We start from the raw sequence: 17,723 nt of genomic DNA on the forward strand, positions 1-17,723 counted from the left end.
CCGTTCCCCAGCCAAACGTGTCCCCAGGGGAGCTCTGTATGTTAATCCACCGTTCTGTATTTAAAAGCTGTTCTGGAGCTCAAAGCCAACAGGCTTAGGAAAAATCATGCGGCCCAACAGCCACCATATCCAGGAGCGTCAAGAGGGCAACAAAGACAGAAAATTACTTTTAGAATCCCCGAGGCTGGGTTGTTGCCATCTAGCAGTGGCTTAGCGAGAACTCGTGAACAGGGCACGCAGGACTAGACAAGCAGAGCCAAAAATAATCAGACCGAGTCCAGGCAGCTACTGCAAATATGGACACCAAGTTAGATAAATTGGTAAGCCGAGCGAACGACACTGTAGTGGGAAATGAAAGCCTGAGAGAAGCAGATTGGAACAGACCCGGAAGACTGGCGAGAGACGGAAAATAAATAAATAAAAAGACAAGGTTTCCAGTTTACTAGGTTATGCTGTCAAAGAAACCAAAAAAATCACTTAAGTTATAAAACAATCCGCACACTTGGCCACTGAGTCCATGTCCAGAATATAGGGCTCATTGCCAAAGAATCAGATAGGAAAGGGAGGAGCCAGGATCATGTCTGAAGTAGTGGGCCCCACAAAACGTTACACTTCAGCTGGGAAAAGGAAGCGGGTTTGTAACACACCCAGCTTGTTTGTGGGGTATAATTCCAGGACTTATGAAAGAATTTTTTAAAGTTGTAATTGATTCTTACAATTATCTTTATATTACAGTAATATCTAGAGATCCCAACCAAGATCAGGGCCCTCTTGTGCTAGCACTGCCCAGACAGCAAGAGACAGGGTCTGCCTCACAGAGCTGATGTTCTAAGCAGAAGTCAGAGTGGTAGGGGAAGAGCAGACAGAGAAGTGATTTGCCCAGGGTCACACACAGCAGGCCAATGGCAAAGCTGGGCAGAGAACTCAAGTTTCCAAACATCTAGACCTGCGTGTGATGCATTAGATCAGGGGGTCTCAACTTTTTTCTTTTGAGCCCCCCGCAATATGCTATAAAGACTGCACAGCCCACCAGTGCCACAACATTTTTCTACATATAAAAACAAGAATCAGCATTAGGGAGCAGCAAACACGGCTACTGCCCAGGACCCCACATCACAGGGGGGCCCCACAAAGCTACGTTGCTCAGATTTCTACTTCAGCCCTAGTTGGCAGAGTTCAGGGGCCCGGGCTTCAACCCCGCATGGCGAGGTTTCAGCTTTCTGCTCTGGGCCCCAGCGAGTCTAACACTAGCCCTGCTTGGTGGACCCCCTGAAACCTGTTCACGGCCCCCCAGGGGGCCCCAGACTCCTGGTTGAGAACCACTGCATTAGATCACAATCTCTAGATTCAAGTCAAAGCACTGAGATCCTCAGACAGGAGGGAGTAAGGTTCAGTAGTAAAAAGGATCTGACACTCATTCACTTTTCACCAATATTTTACATTTTCACTCTGCTTAGGCAGTGAAACTAGACTGGTCAATTTCACATCTGCTCATGATCGCTTTCACTATTTGATTTCTCATGATGCATTTGGGCTTCCCATGCAGCCTGGGAATGTTTGAGTTCTCTCTACCTTCTCCCTCCACAAACTCATGGTCCATGGTTATTTGTGGAATGCTTTTTGGTTTTTAAATCACGTAGAGATTTATAAGTTCTATCAGGTTTAGTAACACCCTTAAGACTCAAAATTCAAAAGTCATGGGTAAATTACACAACAGCAACTGAATAATCTCTCTCTGCCACAGATCTGGATTGCGGACGTGGTTAGGGCTGGCTTCACTGTACCTTGCCCTGCAGTCTTGTAATTGCTACAAAATTGTGTGTTAATTAGAAACGAAGGTTCGGGATACAATCCATATGCTGTGGCGGGCCACAGGAGATCACTCCAGTGGACAAGCTATGTTTCAGCTCCCTGCCCACTCAGTCCCCAAACAGCATGGAATAGTGGATGAACAGCTGTGGAAGCCACATAAATTTACTTTATAGGAAGCAAAGCGGTTAGATCAAACTTGTACAGTTGCATCGGGTTAGGTAGATTTTTTTTTCCAGAATGTTGAACCTACAAGGGACACAAGACAAGCTAGCACCAGAAATACTCCCATCCAGATGCCCATCTATAGCTAACCCCACGCTTATCATTGTCTCAGCCCACTGTGTGGTGTCAAATTGTTAGTTTGTTTAGCCACCTGGTTCAAGTACTTCAGGGCGCCCCCGTTGGGTTAGGGCACACGAGCCCGGTAGGCTGTAGGACCAAACACTGCATTATGCTGCAGTGAACTAGGCCATTCTTCATTATTACCTGCCAAATCAGGAAAATTGGACTTGATTGTCTTACCACCACCAGGTGATTAACTCTGCGTATCAAGCCTAAGACTGAATTTGGAGAAGGTCCCGTTTGCACCTGATCTGGGATATTTGAATCAGTCTGTGCCAAGCCTCCTGAACAGACCTGGGAGGGGAGCAATTAATCCTAAACCATCCCTTTCCCTAAATACCTTTTAAACAGAGACCTGGGACAGTGCCCTGAATCAATAACAATGTATCAGCTGCTCTAATAACCTGCCTAGCTGGACATCTGAGATCTCTTTAAGCCAGGTGACGATAAAGACAACAGAATTAAGCATGCATTTCACTGCGACACGTCACACTACATGACAAAAGGGATATTTTCCCTAAAAAAATAAATCATGTGAATGTTATTTGTTGCCATTGAGAGAAAAAACAAACCCCTTCTCCTTTAGAACACAAGCTGCATTCAGCCACTCTTCCGTACCGGACTGAGATGGTTAGATTGTAAGTTCCTCGGAGCAGGGACTGTCTTTTGGTTGTGTTTGTACAGCACCTAGCACAGTGGGGTCCTGGTCCATGACGGGGGCTCCAATAATAGAAATAATCAATACATAGATGCTAGGGAAATGCAGTCTCACCGAATTATCTTAGAAGGGGTTTACAAACCTTAGCTAAGACTTACCCCTACTGCTGCAAGGCTGGTAAACGTTAACCCCATTTTACAGATGGGTTTACCGACACCCAGAAAGGCCGAGTGACTTGCTGAAGTTCTCACAGTAAGCCAGTCGGGAACAGAGCCCAGGAGTCCTGACTCCCGGTCATCCTGCCCTAGCCTCTAGATCAGACACCCCTTTGGCAGAGCAGAAAGTCCAACCCAGGAGCCAGTCCTGTCGATCTCCTGCTCTACCCACTGACCACACTGCTTCTCAGTGCTCACTACTCCGCCTGCCTCCTCCTAATAGTGAAGATTAAAACGCAACTGTTCTATAAAGATGATTTTTCACACACATTCTGGCCTGCTCACAGTCTCCTTCCCAGGACATTTAACTGAAGTCGGTTAGCAAAGCAAAGCAGGAGTATTATTTCAATCCGAGGCACCTATTACTCCACTAGAAAAATGTATGCCTTTCCCCTTGTGAAATATGGGGCCGCGCTGCACACAGGAAAAAGGAAAGTGCCAGCAAACTCATTGGTTAATAAATCAATCTGGCAGGGAACAATTAACAGTTTCCAATAATCAATTAGGCAGGAGCAGCAATTCTCTCCCATCCAGCAATTGATCTGAAATATGGCCCCTTTTGTAATTACCGCCAGTCGGGTCTGTTTCGGAACAGTGCCCATCCAGCTAATGGCTGCAGGCTTGGCAGCCCACTTCCAGACGCACTGAGAATCAGGCCGGGGGGTGGGGTGGGGGGTCGTTGCTCACAGCTTGACCCCAAGCCAGGCCTTATATTGCAACAGCAAAGGGAGACATGAATGCAGGGGACTGGCATTCAGCCTCCTGTTTAGGATCAAGGCACTCCTGGAAGCCAGGCAAACATTTACAGCACTTCTCTTTGGATTTCATCCGAGGATCTCAAAGCCTTTCACGAATGTAAGTAAAGCTTCCCAGTACCTCGTGGGTAAATAAGTTACGCCCATTTTACATATGAGGAAAGTAGAGGCAGGGGTAAAACAAGCAACATGCCCAAAGTCACACAGCAAGTCAACAAGCAGATTGTGATTAAAACCAGCGCTCCAGGTCCTGTGCTTTCGCCACCAGACCATCCCTCCTCCCAAGCAGGTACACAGGCACATATGACAGCAGCCCATGCAAAACACCAGATATTGACTGCAAACAAATGGCACTCCGATGAATCCTGCTGTTTGGGGTGCAGGACTTCCGAGAACAAGGATTCTCCTTCTCAACCCTACTACTGCAGGAATGAAAGTGCAGGAAGCAAAATGCTACGTTCTAGTCCCAGGAACACCTAGAGGTAGTTTTGGGCCCAGCAGGGAATGACCAATTGCTTCCCACAACCACATTCTAGACAGGCTGCAAGAAAATCAATCATTTTGGCCCCAAGCACAAAACGATCCTCCCTTTGGGGTTCAATGCAGCCTCCATGGGGTTCACAAGAAGGTAATCAGAATGATCCCTAACTAGAAAGTCATCTTCTCCCTCCCACCCTGAGCCAGCACCTCTCCGAACACGGAGCACTGGAATTCACTGTACATGGAGGACATCCAGCATCTGAACAGGGGATGGAAAGGGTGGACAACCACTTTCTCCGCCTTCATTGCCTGGAAGTGGGGATAAGGCTGGGGAGGAGGGATGGCATTGGAGCACCCAGGTGGAAGGAAAGAGAATGGAAAATATCTTCTCTACCCCCTCAACATGCACACCCCTCCTCTCCTCCCCTCCCCCCCCCCCCCCCAAGAGGGCCCGGGAAAAGGAGAGGAGCGGTTGGCTAGTATGGTCCCATCCAGCGCAAAGAGAAGCAATAGTGAGTCATGCCGAACGCAGACTAAGGATGGTTATAATGCTAAGCTAGGACTTGAGACCTAGGCTAGATTCCCAGCTCCGCCACAGACTTCCTAGGTGACCCTGGGAATGTCACTTAGCCCCATGTTACAGAGGATGAGTGGAAAGTTAACAGCACTGCCCCACCTCACGGGGGTGCTAGCATTAAAGACTGCAAGGTGTTCAATACTACACACACAAGTATATTAAATAGAGCAGATACAAGAGGATACCACCCAGGCAGGGCACCTGCCCAAAGACGTGGGTCTGTGATAAGATGGGAAAGCAAGCGAGGGGGTGGGAAGTGGAAAAGCTGAAGGAGGCAACGTGGGATGGGGCAGCGCTCCCCACAGGAGATGGAGCACACTGTTCGGAGCGGAAAGGCTGCCCTGCCTCCCAGGCGTTTGCAGCCAGAGGCTTTTCACATCCTACGCTGATGTTCTCGCCTATCAATCCTGCAAGAGTGCTGAACGCAGGAGGCTCTTCCCCCTCCAGGATTCATTTCCCAGAGCCTCCGCCCTCCCCACCAGTCCAGGGGAGCCAGAGACCTCCTCGCTTTAAAGTCACCAAGTCCACAGCTCTCCCCCATGGGCTTAGTGAGCCAGCATCTGCTTCTCACAGTCCCCGTCTCCTGGTGATGGGGCGGGAAATGGTTATCCTGGTGGCCAGTCATTTCTATAGCGTCTGCCAGCTCAAAGCATCCAGAGCATATGCCTACAGAGGCACTGAACATAGGCACTGACTCCGTGGGTGATCCGGAGCTGGAGCACCCACGGGGAAAAATTAGTGGGTGCTCTGCACCCCTTGCCCCACCTCCTCCCCTAAGTGCACTGGGTCCCCGCTCCTCTGCCTATCTCCCAGCGTTTCCCACCAGGCCACCGCCAAACAGCTGTTTGGCAGCATTAGCCCGCTCTGGGAGAGAGAGTAGCGGGAACGTGGCGCACTCAGGGGAGGAGGCAGGGCCGGGGCGGGGATTTGGGGAAGGAGTTGGAATGGGGACGGGGCAGGGGTGGGAAGAGACGGGGCGGGGGCTCATGAAAGGGGTGGAGTGGGGACGGGAGCAGAGGGAGGGTCAAGCACCCATGGGAAAGTTGGGGCCTATGGCTCTGAAATGCAGCCACCTCGCTGGTGAAGCGCCATAGTTATGCACAGCTAAGAGAAAAGGGGGAGGGGGAAGAAAGGGAGAGTCTGGCCAATGACACCTGGGCGGACTCTTCCTCTTACAGAAAGGGCTTGGGACGTTTAGCATCCGAGCAGGTCAGAGCTCAGTTTGTCAAGTACTCAGCTGAAGGAACAGACACGTACAAGCCATTGAATTCCACCTCCCGGCACATGCACCACGTGGGTTGCAAGGTGTGACACTGAGTTCTGCACCGTGAGTCACTGGTTAATTTGCACCCTCTGAGAAATGAAAAATTGACTGTTTTTACAGTTTTCCCCTGAAGCTCCTGAAACACGGTTCAGAGCAGAGGATGAAAAACAAGAAGCGAATCCTGTTAACTCCATCTCCAGAGCATTTTGCTTTGTGTGGCTTCAAGGCGAATGTTGCCACAGCTGCTGCAGTGTTAGATTGATTGGCTACCTGATGGTCAGTCCCATGCTTGATGGCAACCCGCAACTTGTATCAGCCACTATCCCCAAGGCATTCCATATCCATCTGCCTCCCAGCACAGCGGCCGGCATCACGCCAGGGGGAGCAGCTGGTGTCCCCCCACAACGCACCCAGAGTTCAATGTTCCAGCCCGGTGACACCCACAGAATCCACCTCTCGACAGATCAAGATCATGTATTTAACTCAGAAATCAAACCCCACTCCAGCATCTTCTCCGGATTAAAGAGCATTTTACCACTCGTATCCCGTCAGCAGCACTTCACTGGCTGTCTCCTACAGAACAATCAAGCAACCCCGTGGTTTTTGCGAACAGGGGTGGATGATATTCAAATTTGATGTGACTTAGTGTTTAAGATTCAACCCTCCCTCCCTATGCAAATCCAGACGTTGTGCCGGGTACCATCTCCTTGGAAAGAAAGTTGCCATGTCAGTGGGGTTTTTTTGGGCCAGACTCTGCAGGGTGCACATCGCCCTCAGGGTAAAGGGACGGGCACAACGTCACCAAGACATTGGAGGTACTTTTCACAGACACCCCCCTGCTTATCTTGCAAGCGGGTCAGGCTGGAGCTGTGCTCTACCACTGTTTCAGCTCCGAGTGCAAATTAAAAAGCACATACACACACACACACACACACACACACACACACACAGCAAGATGGGTAAAAAGAGAGAGAAATGGCATTGGGAAGCCCCATCAATAATTTCTAGACATAGGGGACACAACGGGAAGATGCTGCCTTTTATCCTTTCCCTTTGGAAAAGTTAAACACACACACACACACACACACACACACACAGTGCAGTCTTTCTTTCTATTCAGCTAGCCAGCAGGCTGTAGCTTCTCTGACAACCCCACTTCCCTGGAGGGCTCAGCTTCGCCAGGCAAAGAGCGGGGAACCCAGCTGTAGCTCTTAGCAAGAGAAGGCAGTCAGAAGCCAGGGAAGGAGGGTAAACAAGCTTTTAGTGCCCAGTGCTAGGCGAGCAGCAGTTGCAAGCCTGTTGGAAGGCAGATGCAACCGCTTTAAACCAAGGGGGGAGGGATTCAGCTGTTGGTGGAAAATGTAAACCGCCCATGCTGAAAACACAAGGGGGCGGGGAGGGGGGAGGAGGCAGGGAAGGACACACACAGAACCAGGATCAGAAGCCAGACAGTGCAGGCAGCATCTCTGCAGGGTTGATGAAAACCATTTTCCTTTTAGAGATGCTTGCCCCGGTTCTCTTAGCATTTGTTCCTAGTTCCTCATCGCCCTTGGAACAAAGCATGGCTGCATGTTAATGTTTTATACCATTATTCTACCAGCAATGCCAACGACTAAAAGCAAGAGCAGTTCTTTGCAGAGCAGGAGATGCTACACTCCCTGAATACTTGGATGGCTCTGCAAAAAAAAAAAAACACTAATAAAAAACCCCAAGCCAAACACACAGACTCTACATCCTAATATTTTCAATTGGTTTTGATTGATTCTGTAAATTGTGCTTTAATGCAGTCAGGAGAAAATTGCTCCAAGCTGAAAACATTAAAGCATTGTCAATTATCCCCCAAACACGTTAGGTTTACTTCTCTTCGTTTATAGTACATTCCTCCGCTCTGCATTGGTAAGACACAGGCATCACGGATGTAACAATAGGCTTCAGGGATCCAAGAGTCATCAGAACTTACATTCCCCCCCCTGCCCCCCTACAGTAAACCAGAGGTTTTGTGTAGTCCTGTCTTCCGGCGCTGGGACAGAGGCAATTCCCCTCCAAACCAAGACACCAGAAGCACCACTAAAAGCAGAACCATAATTTCACTTTGCCCTTCTCATCCATGGATCAGAGCACTTCAGAAACGTGGACTGATCGTCAGCCCTCCTCTCGGCCGTGGTAGCATCGCTCGGATACACCCACTTTACAGATCTGGCGCAAGGCAGAAGCAACTTGCTCAAAGTCACACTGGGAGACAGTGGCCGAGCCCAGGATTCCAGAGGCTAATGACACAACTGCGCCTCCCAGAAGGAGGCTGTCGTTAAGGAAGGGAACCAAATACGAGGGTTTGGCTGACAATTAATATGCAGCCCGGAGGTAAAAGAAAATCTATTCACTCATCAACTGCAACTGCTCCCACCCCTAGCCCCCAGACTTTTATTGGAAAGAAGAGATTCTCCAATACATACCGTACCTCCCATCTCACACCCAGCTGCTCCACCACAAACACAACAGAAGCCGGAGCATTCTCTTAACAGGGTTCAATTTCAATTCCAAGAAAAAGGGATAAAGCACTTAATGGATGAGGTCTCAACTCTCCCCTTCCCCACCAACACTTACAGAGAGAGCACACACTCACTACACTGCACGCCTGAGGTCCCAGCCCGGTAAAAACCCTGCACTGGCAGGATCCCGAATGGCCATGGATTGGGATGTGGCATTAGCTCGAAAGTCACGCCGCTCGCTGCGCCCAGCCATCTTTGCAGCTCAGAATGCTTGGATGCCAATTACCTTCTGCCCCCTCACCCACACGGCCCCCAAAAAGCCAATTACCATTTCCTTAAAGATCAGGGTTTCTTCAGCCCCAGAACTATACGGCACGTAACAGTACAACAGAACGACAGGGGATAATATAGAGGGCAAACAACCTCACACAAAGGAATAAAAGATCTTGAGCACCAGAGATATGGGGGGTTCCCTTAAAGAGAAGACGCAACCCTAATACTCTCTTCCCCTCCTCCCCATAGCCAGTCACCGTCACATGCAAAAGCAAGCCGACGCACCTGAGAGCCATCCTTCTGTGCGGAACTGACAGAGAAGAGGGTATTTTTTAATCCATCGGCGTTTCCAGTTGAACGCCACAGACCGATGCCGTCTGCAGAGTAGGTACGACCGGAGGCAGGCCCAGAGACCTTATCCTGTGATAAATCCATTTGGTTCTGACAATATCCTACCACTCAAACCCCTCAAAACTCCAGATCGTTTTACTCATCATCTGGCTGCATCCAGCAGCTTCCCCCACCCGGCCACCCCACCCACGCACCTAAAAACAAAGGGGAGCCACTGGCGTGCCAATTGACATGCAGTGCATTGCTGATGAAGAGAGGCGGGGGGAGAAATCTTAAATCTTCAATACAAGAAGCTAGAGAGGAATTGGTTCTGCTGTCAGTCAATCGGCTGCAAGAGGAACAACCTGAAACCTTACAAACTGGTGTCCGAGGGCGAAGAAGAAGTTAGTTTTCGAAGTAAGTGAGGCGGGAAGACGGGCGGAATCATCTCCCCGTGATGACGCAATGATTTCCCCGTGATGCTGCGAGTCGAGGCCATAGCATCTCTCTGCCTACTGCCTCACTTTCCTAGGCGGTTTCTCATCCCCCTCCGCCCCCTTTCTACACGTTGCACCTAATTATGCCAATCCTCCATAGGATTAGAGCACCATTAGACACAGCAGGTAGAAATCCTGTTACCAGACTACAATGCTGCAACTTGGCTCTGAGAGATTGTAATTGTCACCAGTCGCCTGTCTCCCTCCAGAATGGTATTTCACCCACCCCTCCTTTGGAGAGGCACAGTTGCACTACTGTTATAATCTGGGTTTCCGATACCAAATGACACTGTAAAAATCCAGGTTTTGTAACCTGGGCTTCGGGCACCTGTAACTCTGAGCCTTTGTTAATTTTATTTTGTTAGATCCTACCTTGCAGGTGGCTGTAATCCTAGAAGAGCGTCACCAGTTGCACTTACTTGCCTCGGATTTGTGTGTGTACACATACACACACACACACACACACTGCACAATACCTTTTTTAATGGACCCTATGCAAATGCCTGTGCCCCTTTTCTGACTCCCAATTGGACTGTAGACTCTCTCTTTATTAACAGCCATCTGAGATCTCAAACACCTTTGCAGTGAGCAAGCACTGACACAAAGCATCACACACCTGTTAAAAACCAGGAATATAAAAAGAGCCTGGATTCCCAGAACCCATTAATAACCCCCTTGGCTGAAGCAGCAAGTGCCTAATAGGGGAGAGATTTGACCGTTTGCCTCATTTTCCCCCCCCAAAAGGGCTGCCCAAATCAATCGTTTTAACAGTGTATGGCTAAAACCGGAGGCCTCTCCCAGGGATGCTGGTGTCACACCCAATTTCCATGAGATTAAAAAACATGACTCAAAAGCCACACACACGGGTCTCTCTCAGATCCAGAGCAGAATCATGAATGCAGCTTAGATAAAACTGACTATTTAGTAGAATATATACGGTAATCAAAGACATCCCCCCCCCCATGCCCAAACGCTAGAAGGTCTGGCAATCACATCGACTCAGCACTAGGGATTCCAGTCGAAGGCTGGCTACATGGACAGCCAGCCTGAATGAACCAACTTGCCGGCCGAGGCATTTCAGACCCTATGCACAGGTGCAGCAGCAGGTAAAATACACCAAGCAAACAGCAGGTGATTTCTCTGATTGAAGGAGAGAATGCTGATCTCCACAGAGCCAGCCTAGAGGGAGGGGTCAGTGGGAAGCAGATTAAGCTCTCTTATTCAGGGCTGGAGATAACCAAATCCCAATTCAAAAGAACGCAAAGCTCAACTAGGGCCCCTCTCAGCATGTGCCATGTCCCCTTTCCTGTTCAGTTAAGCCATGCCAAATAAATACATAAAACCCAAACCACAGAGAAAGTAAAAAGTGCAATCTCAAGAAACCCCAGTTGTGATTTAACGAGGAACCAAACAGCAAGAACAAACGAAAAAAGAGAAGCCGGAGAAGGAGGCGCAGCCACCGAGCTGAACGGAGACCCAGGACGCCCCCTTGGGAACAATGCAATCAATCCAAACACACCCAGCGAGCAGTTTTCAGGAAGGCTGGAGGGAGGGATCCATGTTCCCACCCCAGCCCTCGGGCAGCACGATGAACCGTATGGTGATTTAGGAGGTGGCCACACAACGTAACTAAAAAGATAACAGGAAAGATGGTGGCTGTTTCCACCGAGCGCGCCGATAAGAAATGATACAACTAGGGAGGGTCCTACAAGTCACACGGAGCGGCGATGAGCGAGGGCGACCGTTCCAAAGGAGTGGAGGAAACGAGGCTCTTTGGACGCTGCTTACAGGGGTAAAAGGCAGGGGACACACAGCAGCAACCCCTCTGTTAAAAGGCGAACAAGTTACTTGGTTTCACATCGAGAGTTTACGCTTTTCAAAACGTTTACTGCTCCGGCCCCCAAGTTAAGCAGCATCTACACCAAAGTGAGATGTCAGGGTTATTTCTCCATCTCTTATGTGATTCGTTCCCTTTTCCTGGACACGGCTAAGCCATTTGTGGCTTATAAAGGTACTTCAGAGGAACAATTCCCCCCTCCTTTTGAAATACACCAGATACCACATATTATTAAACTACCCATTGGGGAGGAATATCACCCCAAAATCTTCTCTAAGAAGGGATTTTTCTCACACATACACACCCCACGTCAAGTGCCTGGGAGCGTACCATGATTTTTTGAAGCCACCTTCTGATCAGCAAAACATACAGGTCATTTACAATGCCTCTGGGGAGTGGAGAAATGGAGACCAGGCTTGGTGTCTACGTGACGGAAAGGAAAGCTGTGGTCTGTGGCAGTGACAATACATGCTTGGGAGGGGGTAGAAAAATCACACAGGGGAAGGAGACCTACTTGTGCACATGATGGCATGAGCTACGTGATGCCACAATGGGACCCAGGAGCAGTGGTGGCACTAGGTTTAAGCAGATTAAGCAATTGCTCAGGGCCCCAGGCAGCTCCAGGAAGCCCCGATTTATCATTACCCCCAAAATACTGTTCCTCTCTTTTAATACAGACCAAACAAGTGTGTGGCCATGTGCCGGGCTGCTGTATTTTTTGGTTCATGGAAATAAAGCAATTAATTTTTTTAGGGGGCGGGTGAACGGTAAAAGGGGCCAGGACCCCCAAAATATTCCTGTTTAAGGCCTCCAGTGGGCTAACATCACCTCTGCACAATGGGACACACGCAACAAGCCAGGGTGCCCTAGGAGGGTGCAGTCCTGCCGAGCAGGGGCAGGCCACCCGCCATAAGAGGCATGAGACACGGGAAAGGCATCGCCATGGGGGGGCAACATGTCCACACGACCAGAGCACGTCGGGCAGCGGAGCTCACAAGACAGCAGGGAAGCTGAGTAGGATGTTGGGTGCCCAGGGGAAGAGGCGCTGAGTCAACAGAAGGGAAACAGGCTGGGGAGCAAAGCCGGGCACTGGCGCCTGTGCGTGGAAGCTGGAACGTGGGGGACAGGCTGGGCGATGCCCATCATGGGCTGGAGGGGGGCTGTTTCTGGAGAGGGGAGGCTGCTTCGCTGTGCAGAGAGGGAGGAGAGCGGGGCAGCAGGGAGGGAGGGAGAAGCAATGGGGGTGATCCTCAGGACTGGGGGGAGGGGGAGGCGAGGAGGGGTTTCCCTCGTGGGACTTATCCACAGACCCGAGGCACGGCAACCTCTCCCAGCAGCATCGCCTGTAGCAGTCAGGGAGCTGGGAGGAGCTCCTTGCCAGCAGCCTCCTCCCTGGTACCCAAGTGCAACGCCTGCCAAGGATGCAGCTCCCCACCCCAGCCAGCGCAATGGCCGGGTGCGCCAGCGGCGCATCTTCAGCGCCCCGATCCGCGCGAGCCCGGCTGCCTCCTCCTCCTCCTCCCCCCCCGCCACGGCCGGGTCCCCAGCGGAGCTTCCCCTCCCTTTGTATCCAGCGTCTGGCTGTCCCCAGCGCATCCTTCCCGAGCCTGCCAGAGCGAGCGCCCCGGCGCCTCCCCTGCCCGGTGCAATCCCCCCCGGGACTCGGCTACACCCTCAGCCCCCGGGGAACCCCCCCCCCAGTGCTTCCCTGCGTCCTAGCCGGAGCGAACCCCCCGATGCTGGCGCGCCATCGTCCTGCCGCCTCAGTTACACCCTCATTGCAACCTGCCTCCTGTCCAGCACAGCCCCCTCCCCCACTCCCAGTGCAATTCTCACCTCCACCCACTGCAATCTGGCCCGAGTTCAATCCCCCCCTCCCCTCTCCAGAGCTCGGGCGCTGCCTGATCCTGTCCCCAACGAAGCCCCTCCCCAATTCTTCATTGCAACCTGCCTCCCCCTCCACTGGAACTCCCGATGCTCCGCTACAACCTCCCCACTTCTGCTCCAATCCACCCTGGCCCACACCCTTAGGGCTCCATTGCAATCTGCCCCCCCATGCAACCCCCTCCTGCTCCATTGCAACCTCCCCACACCCTAGTCTGCCCCACATGCACCCCCCCCGCTCCATTGCAATCCCCCTGCTGCTCCAATGCAAGCTCCCCACACCCCCCAGGCTCCATTGCAACCCCCCCTCCAGCAATCCTCCTGCTCCAACCCAGCCTGCCCCACACCCCCCAGGCTCCATTACAACCCTCCTCCTGCTCCACTGCAACCTCCCCACACCCCAGTCTGCCCCCCATGCACCCCCTGCTCCATTGCAATCCCCCTGCTGCTCCAATGCAAGCTCCCCACACCCCTAAAGCCCCATTGCAACTCCCGCTGCTCCCGTGCAACCTGTCCACACACACACACACCCCCCCCCGGGCTCCATCGCGTCCCCCACCCCTTACCTGGCGGCTGGGCTGCCCGCTCACATCCTCGCCCGCCGTCCGGCCGGAGGAGGCGCATTCATCCCGGGCAGCCCCCTCCTCCCCCGGACCCGCTCGGCTCCCGGCTGAGGATGCTGCGCGGAGGAGGGGGCGCGCGGGGGACACTGCGGCTCCAGCTCCCTCCCGGGCTCCAGACACTCGCACAGGTGATGTCATTCCCCGAGCCTCCGCCGCCTGACGTCACCGGGGGGCGGGGCCCAAGTGTGGGGGGGGAGAGGAGGCGGGGCGGTCTACGTCACCGCGGAGGCGAGGGAAGCCGGCGCCGCGAGGCCGGCCAATGGGAGGGCGGCGCCGCCGTCACGCGGGCAGGGCGTGACAGCGGGCGGGAGGGGAGATTTAAAGGGCGAGGCGGGAGCGGCGCACGTGGGCGCGGGAGCACGTGGCGCGAGGCGGGATTCGAAGGGGGGGCTGGTGGCTGGGGCCCTGTCGCGGCCCGTGGGGTGGGTGGAAGGGCAGGCGCCGCACGTGGTGGGAAGCGACCTCATGGTGCACAGAGGATTTAAAGGGAAGGGGGCACAGTGCGGGAGGGGGATTTTAAAGGCAGAGGGTGGGGCCACGTGCTGCAGGTGGGGGCGGTTAAAGAGCAGAAGTGAGGAGGAGGAGGAGAGGAGGAAGTTTTGCAATGCAGGGGGGTGTTTGTGGCAGGAATCCTCTCTGGGTCAAAGGTCAGGGGGAGCGCCAGGACAGGGTGCAGAGGCTGCGGGAGGGGTTAAAGCTAGGGAGAGCAGCTGGTGTGAGTAGGCAGCTCACTGGAGGAGGGCAACGGTGGGGCCAGCCGATTGGCCAAACTTGTGGCCTGCACTGCCAGGCCTGCCCGCACCCTCCTTTGGAAGGGAGGTTGCCTGATTTCAGCTTTTGCTTTGACCCAGAGTTTAGGTAGTGCTTTTAATGGGGCACACATCGGTAACATGCCCAAGATCGTCTCCTAACAGCGAACTCCCTGTCTGCTCCTCACCCTTGTGCACAAAGACAGCTCAAACCCAAAGCGTCACTTAAATCCCCCTTAAATCCTGCAGGGACTTAAGTGCTACAGAGACCATATGCTACCTCTCCACGGAGGGGTGAATTTCACCCAAAGAGAATAATGAGGGAGCTAACACAAAACCACAACCCAGCATAGTCACTTTGATCTGAAGGTATTTCCCCTCCTGTGCCTTTCAATGAGATGTTTGAGAATTCTCATAATAGAATCATAGAATCTCCGGGTGGGAAGGGACCTCAGGAGGTCATCTAGTCCAACCCCCTGCTCAAAGCAGGACCAACCCCCAACTAAATCAATCACCATCACTGTTATTTTTTTAACCTCCCTCTTTCATATGGTCATCTCTTGACAGAGCCCTGGGTTCCCACTGGAGGTTTTGAGGTGATGCCAGCTGTCAGGAAAACTAAATAAAAAACACTGCAGTTCAAGGCTTCCAAACCCATAATTGTATCCCCATGTTCATATTTATTTTCATCAAATGCAACACGGCAGGGCTTATTGAGAGCTCTGCAGATGAACTCATCACCCACTTTCCTGAGGGTGCCGAGGTCGGGACAAAGGGACTTTGGTTACTTAATCACGGAATCATTAGAAGTAGAGGCGGAAACGACATGCTAATTCCTCTAGGCCATCCCTCAGCCAATGTGGGATTGTTTGCTGCAGTATATTTTGTACCCTGGCTGGCTGGCTTGACATCTGTCACCATCAGTGCAAAGACTAAAATGTTTATGTCCTTCTGGTATGTCAGCACTTTTGTGACCAGATCTAGATTTGCTATTTCAGGCAGTGTCTGGATTCTCCCCATTTATATTGCCATCTTGTTGGGAGACGATGAGGGCAATACACATACCTAGACAGAGACAACAGATAAATAGGGAGCCCATCACATTTCCATAAAATGAAGCAAATGCTACCACCATCATATTTAAAGTCTGGAACCTGCAGACAAACTCCAGCGCAAGCGAGAGGAGGTTTAGCACAGGTGCAAGTAAAGTTAAGTGCTTGGTGTAGCCCTCTGTAATGAAAGTTAAGTCTCAAGCCCCTTAAATGTAGCCTTTGGGAAGCAAATAAAAGCATTATCCTCATTCCTGTTAGTCATGGAGTGCTGTGTGTATACGCACTGTGTGTAAGTGAAAAGAAAAGTGCTACCTACAGGTGGCCCTGATTCTGTATTAGGCCCCTGTTATCACAGATACTCACCACCAGCATATCCCTTTGTGTCAGGAGGCAGCATTGCAGGGGTTCTTCCTCTCGCGTGCCCCCCTCACATCCTACTTCCACAATGGTCCACTGTTTCTGTGGCCTCACCCTTCAGCCAGGTCAGCGCTCAGTCCAGTCCCTTTCCAGCATTAACAGAAGGCAAATTAAATCTGAACTCAAAATAGCCCTAGGCTTTAAAGTTCATAGAACAAACAGTTGTCCATCACAGACGTCCAAGGCCAATGTTGTCAAGGTTATGCCCCTAACTGGGCCACAATACTTGCATTAGGGTTAGGAGAGCCTTCCTTCCATGCCCTGGCTTTACCCAGAACTGACCCCTAAGAGAAACAACTAGTCTGACCTGCTGGGCTCTGATTGGCTTCCACCTGGTCCTGGCTCTTCTAGCTTCCAGAGGACCAACTCTCGCTGATTTTGCCTGCAGCTGATTATGGGAAAGGGAAGCCTCTCTAGGCAACCCCCGGATGTCTGTCCTTGCTGGTCTTTCCTTCCAGAAGGACACCTTCTTAGGGCAGGGTGTGTCAAGGCAGTGGTGGGGCCTCTGGCAATGGGCAGCAAATGTCTGCTACACCCAGTCACAGCCCACAATTCAGTAAAGCATTTTAGGCAAGTGCATCCTTATTCACCAAAGCACATGCTTAACTGTAAGTAGATGCTTAAGAACCAGTCCATGCTTAAGTACTTTGCTCAATAGGGGTTGCCTACTGAATCAGGGACTTATTGAGACGCTGAGATGCACTTGCCAAGTTACATCTGCCTAGTAGGAAGGATAAGGTTTGGAATGAGTGTGTAGCGAAGCATTTTGTTAGTGCTGAGGAGGGTGCTAAGCCCACATTTCTCCTGGCATGTCCATTTTCCATCCACACATTGCCCCCTTAGTACCTTTCGTGCGTGTCTGTGTAAGGGAGTGCGCCAAAGGGTACGTCTATACTTACCTCCGGGTCCGGCGGTAAGCAATCAATCTTCTGGGATCGATTTATCGCGTCTTGTCTAGATGCGATAAATCGATCCCGGATCGATCCCAGAAGTGCTCATCGTCGACGCCGGTACTCCTGCTCCGCGAGAGGAGTACGCGGAGTCGACGGGGGAGCCTGCCTGCCGTGTCTGGACCTGCAGTAAGTTCGAACTAAGGTACTTCGACTTCAGCTACGTTATTCACGTAGCTGAAGTTGCGTATCTTAGTTCGAAGTGGGGGGTTAGTGTGGACCAGGCCTGAGTCTTACATTTGCATTCAGTGTGGAGGCTAAGACTTGTGTTCAGCCTTATTTCTACCCACCCTTAGCTTTTACTCACAACCATGCTGGAGCACATCAACCGTGCACACCCATGCTGCGACTTAAAGCCAAAATGGAAAGGACCTGTCAATCAAGTGCTCGGTCGGAAAAATCAGGGCCAGGTCTGACTTACGCTGGTGAAGCGCCGTTGGTTTCAGTGGAGAGACCCACTGAAGACACTTTATATCAGTGAAAGGAGAATCCTGCCCAAGAGTGACCAGGGACAGCATT

At 51.7% G+C, this 17,723-nt stretch overlaps 1 protein-coding gene across 3 annotated transcripts in view; it reads right to left on the reverse strand.

Moving 5' to 3' along the window:
- PTPRS (protein tyrosine phosphatase receptor type S) overlaps positions 1-14,191 on the reverse strand; it is a 253,032-nt gene extending 238,841 nt beyond the window's left edge. For all 3 annotated transcript variants that reach the window (XM_065578681.1, XM_065578674.1, XM_065578677.1), the window contains exon 1: positions 13,980-14,191. The gene's annotated coding sequence lies outside the window, so the exon portion shown is untranslated. The remainder of the gene's footprint in view (positions 1-13,979) is intronic.
- Between the last annotated feature and the right edge of the window lie 3,532 nt (positions 14,192-17,723).

Source organism: Chrysemys picta, chromosome 25 (assembly GCF_011386835.1).
Source record: "Chrysemys picta bellii isolate R12L10 chromosome 25, ASM1138683v2, whole genome shotgun sequence".
Lineage (NCBI taxonomy): Eukaryota > Metazoa > Chordata > Testudines > Emydidae > Chrysemys > Chrysemys picta.